Source organism: Alexandromys fortis, unplaced genomic scaffold (assembly GCF_014885135.2).
Source record: "Alexandromys fortis isolate MF-2015 unplaced genomic scaffold, M_Fortis_MF-2015_v1.1 scaffold_24, whole genome shotgun sequence".
NCBI lineage: Eukaryota > Metazoa > Chordata > Mammalia > Rodentia > Cricetidae > Alexandromys > Alexandromys fortis.
In genome coordinates, this window is record NW_026067906.1 from 4,962,975 (window position 1) to 4,977,034 (window position 14,060).

Here is a 14,060-nt window from a genome sequence, read left to right on the forward strand (position 1 = left end):
GCTAGAGCTGGCTTTCCTCTTAGTCTTGTTGGAGTAGGTGTGTGGCCTTGTTGGAGAAAGTGTGTCTTTGGGGATGAACTTTGAGGTTTGAGAAGCCCAGGATAGGCCCAATCTCACTATTTTTTTTCTGCCTCCTACCTGTATTTAAAGATATAAGCTCTCAACTACAATTCAGGGCTGCCTGCCTGCAACCGTGCTTACTGCCATTGTTACTACTGACTTACTTTCTGAAACTGAAAGCTCTGATCAATTCAGTACTTTAACTTACCTTGGTTAGCATGTCTTCTCCCAACAACAGAACAGTAACTGACACAAACATATTCAAAATTTGTATGATGAAATACTCTAACCTCTTTCATAATTATTAGAATGTAGTGGTATAAATTTTGGCTCCAGTGAAGACTCTCAGATTTCACCTTATACTGATACTTCACTGAAATGTGTGGTATAATTCTTTAAAGTAATAATCTTTTATGTAGACTCAGGAAAGGAAAGGGGGCCTTCCCAAGGGGAGGGCACACTTATTAGTTGTTCAAATAGTCATCCCAGAAAACATGAATACAAGAACTATTATATAGATCTACATGTTGTATTTAGGAATATATATGTTCATACAAATGTATTTGTATGAGCAACTGATGGAAAAAGAGGTCACGAATCTGAAGGAAAGAAGAAGAGTATATGGAAGCCTTTAGAGGGAAGGAAGCGAAGGGAGAAGCATTGTTAAGTTAAACTTTCAACACAGCTATTGTGCGGGGGATTGAAGTCTGTTTTCCATCCCCCATATTGGGCATCTCCCAGCTGCTTCTAAGTTCCGTTCTGAGAGATTTGAAGTCTTTTCTGGAAACCAGGGGCACCTGTACGCCCATGTACACAAACCCACACACAGGCATATACAGACACACATAAGTAAAAAATCAAAAAAAAAAATCTTATAAAGGATAAGATCATACAATTAAGAGTATTGTTTTCCTTGCCTTGGTCTTTTAACTAAAATTGAGTTTAGGACAATTTTCTTTCTCATTTTTATAAATGGGTTTTAGAGAAAGATAAGATATCGATTCAAGTAAAAGAAGTCTGAAACTATTCCTAGTGGGGTTTTGTGAATGAAACATATTCCCCCAGAAGGTGTGAATGGTTAAATATTTAGTCTTCAGGGCTGGAGAGATGGCTCAGCAGTTAACAGCAAAGGTCCTGAGTTCAATTCCCAGCAACCTCCTGGCGGGCTCACAACCATTTGTAATGAGATCTGGTGACCTCTTATAGAAGAAATCTGGTCAGTCATCCTCATCAATTTAGGCCATGAAATATAGTGTTATTTCATTTGAATTTTAATAAATAAAAATTGCCTGTGGATTAGAGAGTAACACAGCCCCACTGGTCAACCTTAGAGACCAGGCAGTGCTAATACATACCTTTAATCATGGTAGCCACACTAGTTTGCATGCCTTTACTCCCAACCGTGCATGCTTTTAATCCCAGCTTTAGAGAGGTTTATAACAGGAGGAAACAGTTCTCAGTCTCAGTCTCATTCTGAGATTCCTGGAGGCAGGATCACCATTTGGACTGAGATTGAGGTAAAAGCCAGTAACTGGCTATTTTGCTTTACAGATCTTCAGGTAGAACCCCAGTTTCTCCCTCTGAGTTTTTATTGACTGTGGTTCAGGGAAATCCAGTATAACAGAACTGCCATATACAGAGTGTCCAAGCATGCCTCAGCATTGCCAGGACACAAATTTCATTCATTCAATTTCAGTTAATAAACTGTGGAGGCTTAGGACATATGACTTGCTGGACATAGTACTTCACTGGGGCAGGCTTTAGAGTTTCAAAACCCATGCTCCTGTTTGAACAAGTCCGTTATGTATTATAAAAATTAATAAGATGTAGAACAATAGAGGAAATCACAAGAAAGGGAGAAGTGGGAGTATCCGGAAGAAGATACACAAGAGTGCTCCCAGTATCGTTGTTAGTTAGCCCCTGGGGGATACCTGTACACAACCGACTAAAAAAAAGCAGCATCGAAAGTTGTTATATTGACTTTTCACTTTTGCTGTAACAGTTCATTCCAAAATGAATGACTTAAAACTACATACATTTATTATCTATGCTGTTGTGGTAAAGTAGGCTATGCTAGCTTCTGCAACTCTGACAGAGAATATATCCAATCCTTTTCCTTCCAGGTTCGAGTGGCTAGGCTACCCACATTCCTTGCTCCATGAACTGCTTCTGATAGCATTATTCTAAACTTGATTCCAGTATGGCTCCTTTCTCATTTCTATCCATCATCATTAGTATCAAGGGTATCATTAACATGTCTGCCACATAACAGAATTATCTTGACATTCACTACTACTTGAGAACTTATTATATTATTTGTGAAACACTTATAACCCATTTTTCTTTTAAAATGATCTCTTCAAAATGTGTGACAAAGTTTAATTTCCTTATGAAAAATCTAAATTAAATGTCTATAAGAAATGCTTGATAAATGCTTGTCAATTACCTAAATTAAGAACTAAAATCATATTGGTCTGTCAAAAGAATTTTAAGAAAGCACCATTTTCTAGTGAAAGGATGAAGATAATTTCAGTAAAATGTCCCCAAGTCATTTTACTTAGGCTAAGAATGAACCACAGGAATATTCTGGAATAGATAGGATAAAACTAATTATTTAAAGTTATTAAATTATTAAAGAGCTCAATTATTTTTTGAGTTCATTTACCTAAAAAAACTATATTTTGTTTGATTTACATACTTTAATGCTTATATGAGTAAAATTATAGCAATTTGTGAAAAGTTAAGCAAAACAGTAACAACAGCTTATAATTTGGATCATTAGCTAAGAGCTAGGGTATCTTATGATGCACATGTATATTTCTTTCTCATCTAGTAAACCAAATATAGAAGGGTTTATGCAAACACACCTACAGTTAGTGCATATATATTCACTGATAAAGTGTGACCTCCGTGCATCACAGAGCTTGATATGTTCATCTTTAGAGTGTGGTACCTGCATTTCTTTCTAAGAGAAGGAACAAAAAAGAAACACTATGAACACAAACACTAATAAACATTCATCAAAAAATAAAATTTATTTATTTATTTTTCAAAGAAATAAAATCAGTCTATCAATTAATTGATGAGTGCACTAGAGAATTAAAGAAACTACACGCCACGTCAGGCCTTACGGACACGGTCTCCACTGTGCAATTCTTTACCGACTTATTGCTTGATTATAACATTTTCCTTTCTTTTTGAGACTATCTCATTAGATCATTCATGTAAAAAAAACAGTAAGTTGTATCTTCTTTGACATTTATTGTGAATTTTCAGATGGAACTTATGGAATGTGGGAGTTACTGAAAAGAGAAGTGCTTTCTTTAAACTATAGTGAACTTTGATAAAAATGCCAGTAGAAAGTGTAAGAAGCTTACATGAGTTCTTTTTTATAGATCCATGTCATAACACCATGTCTGTCAAGCCTAATAAGCCTAGTTATTTCATCGGTAGCTTGAATTTTAACAGAAATTTTTGACATAATTTATTTTTATTGCTGCAGTTCTCCTGGGAACAATTTCATCTAATCAAGACTAATCTATGAATTAGTTGGTCTCAGACACAGTGATTGGTAATTGATAACACATAGAAAACACTGAAACTGTTTTATCTTCAACTAAGCTTAACTATGATGAATGAATAGACCATTTAGAGATTATTTCTACATTAAAGTGCACCAAGCTTATCTGACTATCTTGGGGAATTAAACTATCTTAATAAGGGAATGGGACTTTTTCATGTGAAAATAAGGCGTTTAGTTATAAGAGGTCGTAAAATAGTCCTATTGCTCTTCTTGTTCAGGATTCTCGAAGCTTCAGCATCATACCAATCCTGAAACGGCTAAAACCACAAACCCACAAGCGTCACAGAGCTAACATGTGATTAATTTCCAGGTTCAGCACATCATCCGTGTCTTTCATTAAGCTCTCGTCAATTACCCATTGTCTTGGCCCTGCTTTTCATTTTCAAATGTAAGTGGCAGTAGGTTTTTAGTCCTTAGAACATAAGAGTTTGCTTTTAACAGTTCAACAAAGTTCAGATTGTAGGAAACATTAAGTACCTTCTTATGGATCCATTAAAAACTACATGTAAATACCTCCAAAATGTAAATGTTAAAAATTGTTTGAACTGGCTAAGTACATGTCTAAGATATAGCTTACAAGAGAACATAACAGAAAACGGTCAAACATAAGACCTTTTTAAAAAAAATAAAAAAGAGGGAAAATTATAATTAGCATTAAAGGTAGACGAAATACTTTCTACTTTTAAAATCTACAGGAAGCATGGCAAATCCGAAGCAGGTAACAGCAAAAGAATGTAGAGAGCATCGATGCTTAAAGACATGTGCTCAATCAGAAATGTAACAATTTGTCAGAGGAACCTGAAGTACAGAAAAAGGAGAAGAGAGAAGAAGAAAGGGGAGAGGAAAGAGAAAGAGGGGTTGGGCAAGGGAGTGGGAAAAATAAAAAAAAGCTCTCAACCAGAGCAGTTTGTCTTAGATAAGAAATATTGTGAAATTACTATGGCGAGTTTCCACTGTAAATAAATCTCTTGCCTACATTCTAGAAGTATTAGTTTTTCAGTTAATAATTATTTAGTCTTAGAATATAACTAATTTATCCTTTCACCACCACATCCACGTAGAATATTACATTGATTCAGGCTTCTTGGAGCTAGATGGGAAATTTTCAATTTCCAAAGAAATAAACTTTAATTTTAATGTATTTTTACTATTGTTCAAAAATCTAGCACAAATATAGCATTTTTATAAAACTATCATAGGTGTTTAACAAAATTTTCTTGAACATTTTAATACAATATTTCTTTTGTTTGTTTCGGTTTGGTTTTTGAGACAGGGTTTCGTGTAGCTTTGGAATCTGTCCTGGAACTCAGTCTTGTAGACCATCCTGACCTCGAGATCTCACAGAGATCCGCCTGCCTCTGCCTCCCGAGAACTGGGATTAAAGGCGTGCGCCACCACCACCTGACTAAAACAATATTTCTTAATCTGTGGTTATTTGGCTATCTTTTAAACAAATTATTTAAATGCAAAACATGTAAAATTGTCAAAGTCTGTGTTAGCAATGAAATGTTTATAAACATCTCTAAGTTGCTTTTAAAATTTAGAGTAGCAATAAAATCATTAAACACAGTTTTTGAAAATGAGGAATATCAAATAATGACGGAAATTTCTCCCTTCTCTAACGATTTATGTACTTAACCTTCTATCAAATAGATCTTGGAATTTTGCTACCAGAAGAAAAATTATTTCTATAATAAAATAAATATATAGTTATAGGTAGAATAGACAAATGATTATAATAAAGGGCAATTTAATTAGTATAGACCTATTACATGTAATTTTTTTAAAAAATAACTATTTTATGTACAAAAAGCAATAACTGCTGTGAAAAATAAAAAATAACTTCTTTTTCAGAATGCTAAATTTTCATAAGTAGGGAAATACAGTTAACTCATATGAGGGAAATAGGTAACACAGAACTGATAGAGTCCTCGAAACTCAGGAAGAGACTCATTGAGTAAGGGAGATCAGTTAGAATACCCTGTTTTCATCTTGGAGAGTTTGGGATGAGTGGCTGGGCCATCATTTGGCCCGAGCAAACAAAGATCTCCATCAACTTCATTTCTGCAGAGATGAGAAATCTTTGCATCGCTCACAAGACTTATTTCAACTACTGTAAAACAATTTAAGTGTGAAAACTTAAGAGCCAATCTTGAAAAAGATAAAGTTATATAAGCTAGAGTAAAAACTGCAAGTGGAACATGTGGCTAAGAAGATTTTGCTCACCTATCAAAGAAATGTAAATAAACTCTGAAAGCACCACCGATTCCTTAGGAACCTGAATTTCTGAGTGTAGATAAATTCACAAGCAAACGTTGCATCAGGGCCCATACAATGACTGCAACTGATGACCGATATCTGGAACCATCAATTACTGAAATGGCACTTTGGGGTCATCAGCTACTGAATTATATTTTGAAGAGATAATGTAGTATGGGTAGATATTTTAGGATAATTATCTCTCAGAAAATGTGGGGTGAAAGGTCATGAAATTCTATCATGTCTTATCTATAAACATAAGGCATAATTTCAACTCAGTGATAAGCTATTATATTCAAACATTCTATTAGTCAATTTTAGCAATTTTGATAATTTGGGCAATTGATATGATTGGTCTAAATGGCATTAATATTTTTTCTAGTTACATAAAATTTATTATTTTCAACATTCAGTAACAAACATAATGAGACTATGCAAGAAAATTTTTAAAATGCTTATAATCATGGTATCTACATTTTCACCAACAGAAGCATCTAACTTCTTTCTTAAATAAATAGAATGCAAATTGCTAGAGTAATGACCAAAAACCAAAGAAAGTGTTGTTACACTATTCAAGGTGCTGGCTTGGATGGGAACTTTCTTCCTTGACTTCAAAACGTCTTCTTTTGTATATTGATGTGGCGTAGAACAAAAGAAAACATACAGGATTTTATCTCTCTTCTCCTAAGTACAACAATCTCACTATGTAATTTTTCACCCTCATGACTTAGTTGCCTCCTGTACACCTCTCTTCCTATTATTAGAGCATCACAGTAGAATATAGAATTTCAAGCTTGTACAAAATTTTGAATGGTAAAGACATTCAATCCATAACAGAGTCCTTCTGAGAGCAAAGGAAAGAACCATTCAATTTTCAAGCCCAACTTAAAAGAAATCACAGGTATCCAGAAGTTGCTGGTTTTCAACTTCTCAGAATATAGGAAATTTAATGATAAATCAAGTGAATACTACAAAAACCTTTCAAAAATTCAGTATGGGTTATATGAAATGCTGAAGGGCTTCTAAGGATATCAAAAAGTGTACTGTACATAAATTCTTCAAAAGAATGAAGTTATAAAGTATATCAGCTTACTGTGACTCCAACAGAAAGCAAGGGCAGAGATGAAATCATTTCCAAGAGATAATCAGGCATTACTTTTGTGTGACAGAGTAGCTTCCAAATCAATATATTATGTGGTCCACATAAGCTGTCTAGGAAGTAAGCGCCATCTGTGAGTGATCTGGTCAGGAAATACAAAATGAAAAGGACTTTGGAGTTATGGATTGAGAAAATTATATATCGAACATCAAGAGAAACATAGAAGTTAGAAGAGCAATCATTGTGCATAGCAATTGCCTGGAAAGAATCAGATGCAGAGATCAGAAAGGGTCCCTAGTAAGGAAATGACAAATCCCTGTCAGGATATTTAAAAGCTACTGATTGAGTTTGCTAATGGTGCCCCTTCTTTGTTTGCATTTGAGTTTCTATTGCAGACATTCTGAGCTGTGCACCTTCATTTATGAGAGCAGAAATAGAGAAATGTGTCCAAGAACCATACCTAGAATCGGGTTATCAACTCCCTTGTCTACCTTTGATAAAGAGACTCTGGACTTAAAGCTTGAGTATGATGCCAAAGGAGAATATGGCTTTTGCGAGTCCTTGGGGACTTCAAAGAAATCTTACCTACACCATGAAGACAAATACTTTGTAGGTGTAATAAAAATATGGAAATTACTTTCTTTTTTCCTTTTTTTTTTTTTCTCTGAGACGGTTTCTCTATGGTTTGGAGCCTATCCTGGAACTAGCTCTTGTAGGCCATGCTATTCTCGAACTCACAGAGATCCACTTGCATCTGTCTCCCTAGTGCTGGTATTAAAGTTGTGTGCCACTAACACCCATCTGAGTTTTGAAAATTATAAACAATATCTTCAGTTTTGTTTATCCTCTTCCCAAAGAGGAATGTTATCTCTGTGGCTTCCTCTTGGGTTGGAACACACTGTTATCTGAGTAACCCCGAGTGTGAAACAAGTGATGTTCTGACACCTAAGGCTCTTATAAAAACATTCAGTTCCTTCTCATACATGAGTATACTCACTGCATTGGTGCTTTCTTTGAACTAGTTTCTTTTGAATCATTAGGGAAGCAGGATAACGCTGGAAGCTAGCATGTAAGTTCTCTAGTTGGCAAACCAAGCCAAGTTTAAGTTCTGAGTGATAAAATTATATCAAGCCCTGGAAATATGGGTGAAAATAGCTCAGTGTGGTGGCAGTCACTTAGTGTCCCTAAATACTCAATCTTTCCCAGCTGAAACCCAACACACTGACAGAGACAAATCACCTCATTTTGTCATGCTTTAATTTCTGATCCAAGAATAATCGGTTTTATTATTTTATGACACTAGCTCTTGGGAGGTTCTTTTTATATCACACCTGCTATTTGGAGAATGAGACAAGGCAGTTTTAGATTCTACTATGACTGTGAAAGTAATGTGCTGAAATATTTTGTTCTTGACTTAATCATTGTGTGTGTGTGGGGGGGGGTAAGTTCTGGTGCACTTGTGTAACTGCACACACGTGGAAGTTAAAGTAAAACCCTGGAGTTGGGTCCTCACCTTCAACATTACTTAAGAAGGTGTCTCTTTTACAAATGGATGCACAAGACTAGTTGGCTCAGAAGTTTCTTGAGATTCTCCTATATTACCTGTCATCTTGCTGTAAAAATTCTGGAATTCAGACCTATGCTACCACATCTGGGGAAGCAAACTCAGATCTTTAACCTTTCATAGCAAGCATTTTACCTATTGAAACATCTCTTCAAACTTACCCTGAAAATTCTCAATAAATCAAATGATCTGACTTAAATATTGACAAGTGCATTATTGAAATTATTTTTAAATGTTTTCTTTTATGATTTTTAATTTTTTAAAAGTATGTTTATTCATCAATGATGCATTTTAGAATTATGACATAAAATGAAATAAACCAATTTTCTCAGTTTCAAGTTTCTAGCATGTTACTTTTTGAGATTCAGGGACAACAAATCAGCCTTGCAAGTCAACATCAGAATTTTGAAAATTATGGTTATTTTAAGCATAATGCAAATCTGTATATGACATCAGTATCTTATTAAAACTGTTGCACACTCTGGATATTATTTATCAAGTACAAATAATTTAAAATCAGTCTCAACAAAATTCCAAGCCCGAATAAATTTGTTAAAGGATAATAAAAAGTGGGGCTTTGAATAATAAAAGATAAGGTCACTCAAGTGTATAGCACTGAACTCACTAATTTAAATCTTGTTACTACAATGACCATTTTACTAGATACAGTGTAAATTATCACAATAATCAAAAGATTTAATGGATGTATGTCCATCAGATGTGGCACAAAGTTGACAGTCTGGAGGGAAGACTGCACAGGCGTCCAAAGAAGCATGTCTTGGGAGCAACCAAAACAGACAGCAGTGCACCTGTTGATGAGAGGGGTAGACAGCCCCAAGAGTCATCACCTGGGCCTGTTAAGAGAAGCAGTACAATTTGAAGAGTTCTTGAGTTTGGTCCTAGCAATGGCAGTGTAGGAGGTGCAGAAGCCCTCACGAATGTAATGTCTAGGCTTTGCCTCACAACCACATTGATTATCTTAAGAATGAGGCTGCTATGGAAGTACGAAAATGAGTAATGTAGCTATTCTTTATTGGTTCCTACAGGCCAGGAACTTGCTCCTTTCAATAGACAGTGACAGAAAGAAGTCCCATTTTTAACAATTTAATAAAATATTAAATGTGGGTGTTGAGCAATTGCCTCAACATATTTAAGAGAAAAAAATAGGGAAATTTAGATTGATCTTTCTTCAAAGGCAGCAATATAAGAATTAAGCAGAATATGATATGATGTGAGAAAATCCTAGGCATAATTAAGCTTCAAACAGGGAAATCCGGGCCTATGAGTGATTACATATTTTTTACACTTTCCATGGATCCTTAGAATGAAGACATAACTCAATAAAGTTTTCAGTTGTTTCAAACTTCAAACTAGAGTAATCAATTTCTCATATAAAAGGATCAGTAAAGCACAGTTCCTTTTTATTTTATTCCAGGAAACTAAAAGGTACAGCTGCTTTATCTCAGCCTTCGGGTTTTAATGGGATTGTATTGTTCTCCTTTCTCTAAAGGTCACTAACACACGCGAGAATAGTAGCTTTGTATGTCCAAACAAGGATGGATGGGGAAGATCACGAAAACAGTGACGGACAGCCCACTGCTCTCATCTGAGAGTCACGCATCACTTTTCAATCACTGCCAAGTTTCACGCCTTAGGATGTTTTCGCCAACAGGACCTTTTCCCTTGTAGTTTTATTGCATACACTGATTTTGGTACTTGTTTTCAATGGTATTAGCAAGATCTGTGTATCCTTGCTTTTATTGACTAGATAGAAAACAGGGAGAGTAAAACTTTTTCAGTTCTGTCCCCTAGAGCTTATAATATTGACTGATCTTGTGTGTATGTGCTCACACCTCATACGATTTAAAAAAGGATTGTATGGGGATGTAGTGTAATAATTTACAGAAGGCAAGAATAAAGACTCAAGGACTGGTAGCTACATAGAAAAAAATGGAATTCATGAATTAGTCGTTTCTGACAGGATAGAGAACTTCAAAAAAGAAGAAAGAATCTAATATTTCCATTATATTCCTCTATTTGAGCTCCTTTCTTTTATGAAGAATGTTCCCAAGAGGACAAGACTCGATTCTTCATCTCTATATGAAACAAATTCAGTGATATAAAAGAAGAAATTGAACAAGTGGCTTCTAAGCTCTGCCTTTTGGTGCCCCTGAGTCCCCCAGATGTGTGGCCAAGGCTGGGTCAAGAGCACTACCTTACACTAGGAACACTTTAGTGACTGTGAACCTATCCTCACCCTTTCAGTCCCCAGAGGGCTCTGTGCTTTATTATTTATTTTAAAGTGATGTGACCCTGTGACCTTGTCAGAAAGCTATGCTTTGGATAACAGTGGACTCCTGCTAGCAACCCAGAAAGCAGACTGATTATCAGGTCTAGGGTTACAGTGCAAAAAGAATCAAAGGCCTCTAATCTGAAAGTTTGTTTTTAACCAACAGCCTTTTAGAAGAAGGCTTGCATGGCCCAAGATTATCACCAGGCTGAAACTGGAATAGAATGAGGGATTCTGAGAACCTGTTTTCTTTTAGGCCTCTCCAGAGAACGGCTCCGGAGGACGGGTTCCTTTTCTGGAAAGCGGGCGAGGTGAAGCTTAGCTCAATCCTGGTTTTACTCTCCAATGAGAAACTTGGTACCTGGCATCTGAGAGCTCCACCTGGTTTGAGCCCACAGGTGAACTACTTTTCCAAAAGCTAAGCAGTAAAAGCCTATGTAAGAAATTACTTTAAAAAATGTAATTGAAGCGCTGGTGACAGGGGATAAAAAAAGAACAACATACTTCCTCCTCTTTATCGTAGGGAGGTCAAATTAACCAGCAAATGACTTTATTATACCCACGGCCAGTCCCACGCTATTTGCACAGTTCAGTTGGGTGGAAAATGCACAATTAAGGTCTTTTCCAAAGTCATCTAAAGGAAACCCTGAAACATAATGCTAAACTAATTAGTCATATTTTAAGGTTATCTTTAATGATGATCTTAAATGGCTTTGATTCTTTTTTGAGAGGTAAGTGGGTGTTAACGAACACATTAAATTACTTTGCATAAAGGAAATATTTTAATAGAAATCATTTAAAAAGTTGGATGATAAAGTTCTATAAAAGAAGAATCTATCAGAGAATTATTTAAAATTTCTTGTTTGAGAAATAAAGAATCTTTATTTTCTTTATCAATTAAATTGTACCCAACACAGAATTTCAGCAAACTATCTGAACGAAACCTGAGGAAAGAAAATGTATTCATTTAAGAGAAACATAACTTTGATGTTTTACAAAATGATTATTAAGGAAGTTGAAAAGGTTTTCTGATTTTTACCAACTCTCATAGTCAAAAGGAAGCACAATATTTTAAGACAAATTATCCTATTGAAGACAATTTTCAGAGGAAATTGGATACAATTTCAAGCCGAATCTTGTTCATACAGAGTAGTGACATTTTTATTGCCTTGTAAGTCACCATGTTTCTTCTCAGACTTTCTTCTCTTCAGCTAAATTATGCTAACTTAACCAGCACATACTTTGCCCAGGGCCACTTGCTGAAATATATAAATCGCTCTTCAGTTTAACCTTTGCTTAAAAGTCTAGCGTTCAGTAAAGCAATAGTTGGCAATAAATGGATACATGTTTTGTGAAGTTCATTCTCAATATCTGGTCTTAGAAGAGATTATTATTTATAGTTAGAGTAGATTTTTTTCTTTTACCTAAGACAAATGATCTTTGAGAGGTTAAGTAATTTCCTTAAAAATCACGTTGTTTTATTTTTTAAATGGGAGCTCTCTGCCATGAAACAATAGGTCCAACGCAGATGGTAAGCCCTACTATGTTCCTCTCTGAAGCTGAAGGAAGCATGCTTCCTTCAGAGGATTAGCATATAAATAAAAATGTAAAAATCAGTACAGTTTGAAAATCTACACACTGGTTTTTTAATTAAAAAGATCTGAAAATGTACTTAAACATTAAAAAAATCTAATTGTTTATTTTACTGGTTATTGTCACACATCACTTAGTAAAACTTAATATAAAATATAAAAGAGCTGAACTGTATGGTTAACTATCTATTTATTCTATGCAAAAATAGGAGCCAGAATTAAGTGCCTTTGTAAAATCCATGAGAAACTCACATAACAGTTGAATTTTATTGAACAATTTTTTTTATATTTTCTAATATATTTACACATACACAAGTAAATATTTTTGGAACCCTCGTTGGTATGAATAGTTGACTCCCTAAACAGAATTTTCTACTACATAAAAATTTGCATAATTATAAAAAATAGTTTTTCTGTACATTCAGAAACTATACAAAATAATTTATTTATTTTTTCTCCACACAAGTGTAGATTAAACAGAGCTAAGAAAGTGGGTAGGCAGAAAAGGGGTAGATGCTGATCATTCATTAAATTTAATCCTTATGCTTTTATAGTAGATTTAATATGTAAAGTGATTAAGAGTACACTTAATAATCTGCTAAGCTGGAGCACTGGACTGAGCTCCCAAGGTCCCAATGAGGAGCAGAAGGAGTGAGAACATGAGCAAGGAAGTCAGGACCACGGGGGATGCACCCACCCACCGAGACAGTGGGGCTGATCTATTGGGAGCTCACCAAGGCCAGCTGGACTGTGACTGAAAACGCGTGGGATAAAACCGGACTCTCCCTTTTCAACCCTCCCCCAAGGTCCCCATGCCTCCAATTACTCAAGAAACCTTATGTAGATTAGATCTATGTAAGTCTCAGTATTCTCATAGGTGTCTAAGTTCTCTGGAAAAATGAGCAATATTTTAAAACCATGACATATTTAACCTATACATTGGACAACTGATTGAAGGCATAAGAAAATTACTGGCTCATCAATGGATCTGTTGAGATCTCCAGCAATTATATTTATTACAACACAGGACAGTAGCAGATGCAAACTAACTAAAATGAGTAGAACCCCAAATCCAATGACTAGTGTTATCATAAAAGGCCTAGAGAGACAGCTTGGTGGTTAAGAACACTGGCCACTATTCCAGAGGACCTGGTTTCCAGCACCCTAATTGCTCACAACTTTCTAAAAATCGATTTACTTGAGGTTCTGTGAGATATTCTGCCTTGTGTGAGTACCTGACATATAATGAAGGCATAATACCTGTATGAATAAAAATTTTTAAATAATTGAAAAGGAATATAAAATACACAGGGCACAGAAATTAGAATATGTACATATTAGAGTACTACTCAGCAGTAAAAAACAAGGACTTCTTGAATTTTGCAGGCAAATGGATGGAAATAGAAAACACTATCCTGAGTGAGGTAAGCCAGACCCAAAAAGAGGAACATGGGATGTACTCACTCATATTTGGTTTCTAGCCATAAATAAAGGACATTGAGCCTATAATTCGGGTTCTTAGAGAAGCTAAATAAGAAGGAGAACCCAAAGAAAAACATATAGGCATCCTCCTGAATATTAACCTTCATCAGGCGATGAAAGGAGACAGAGAC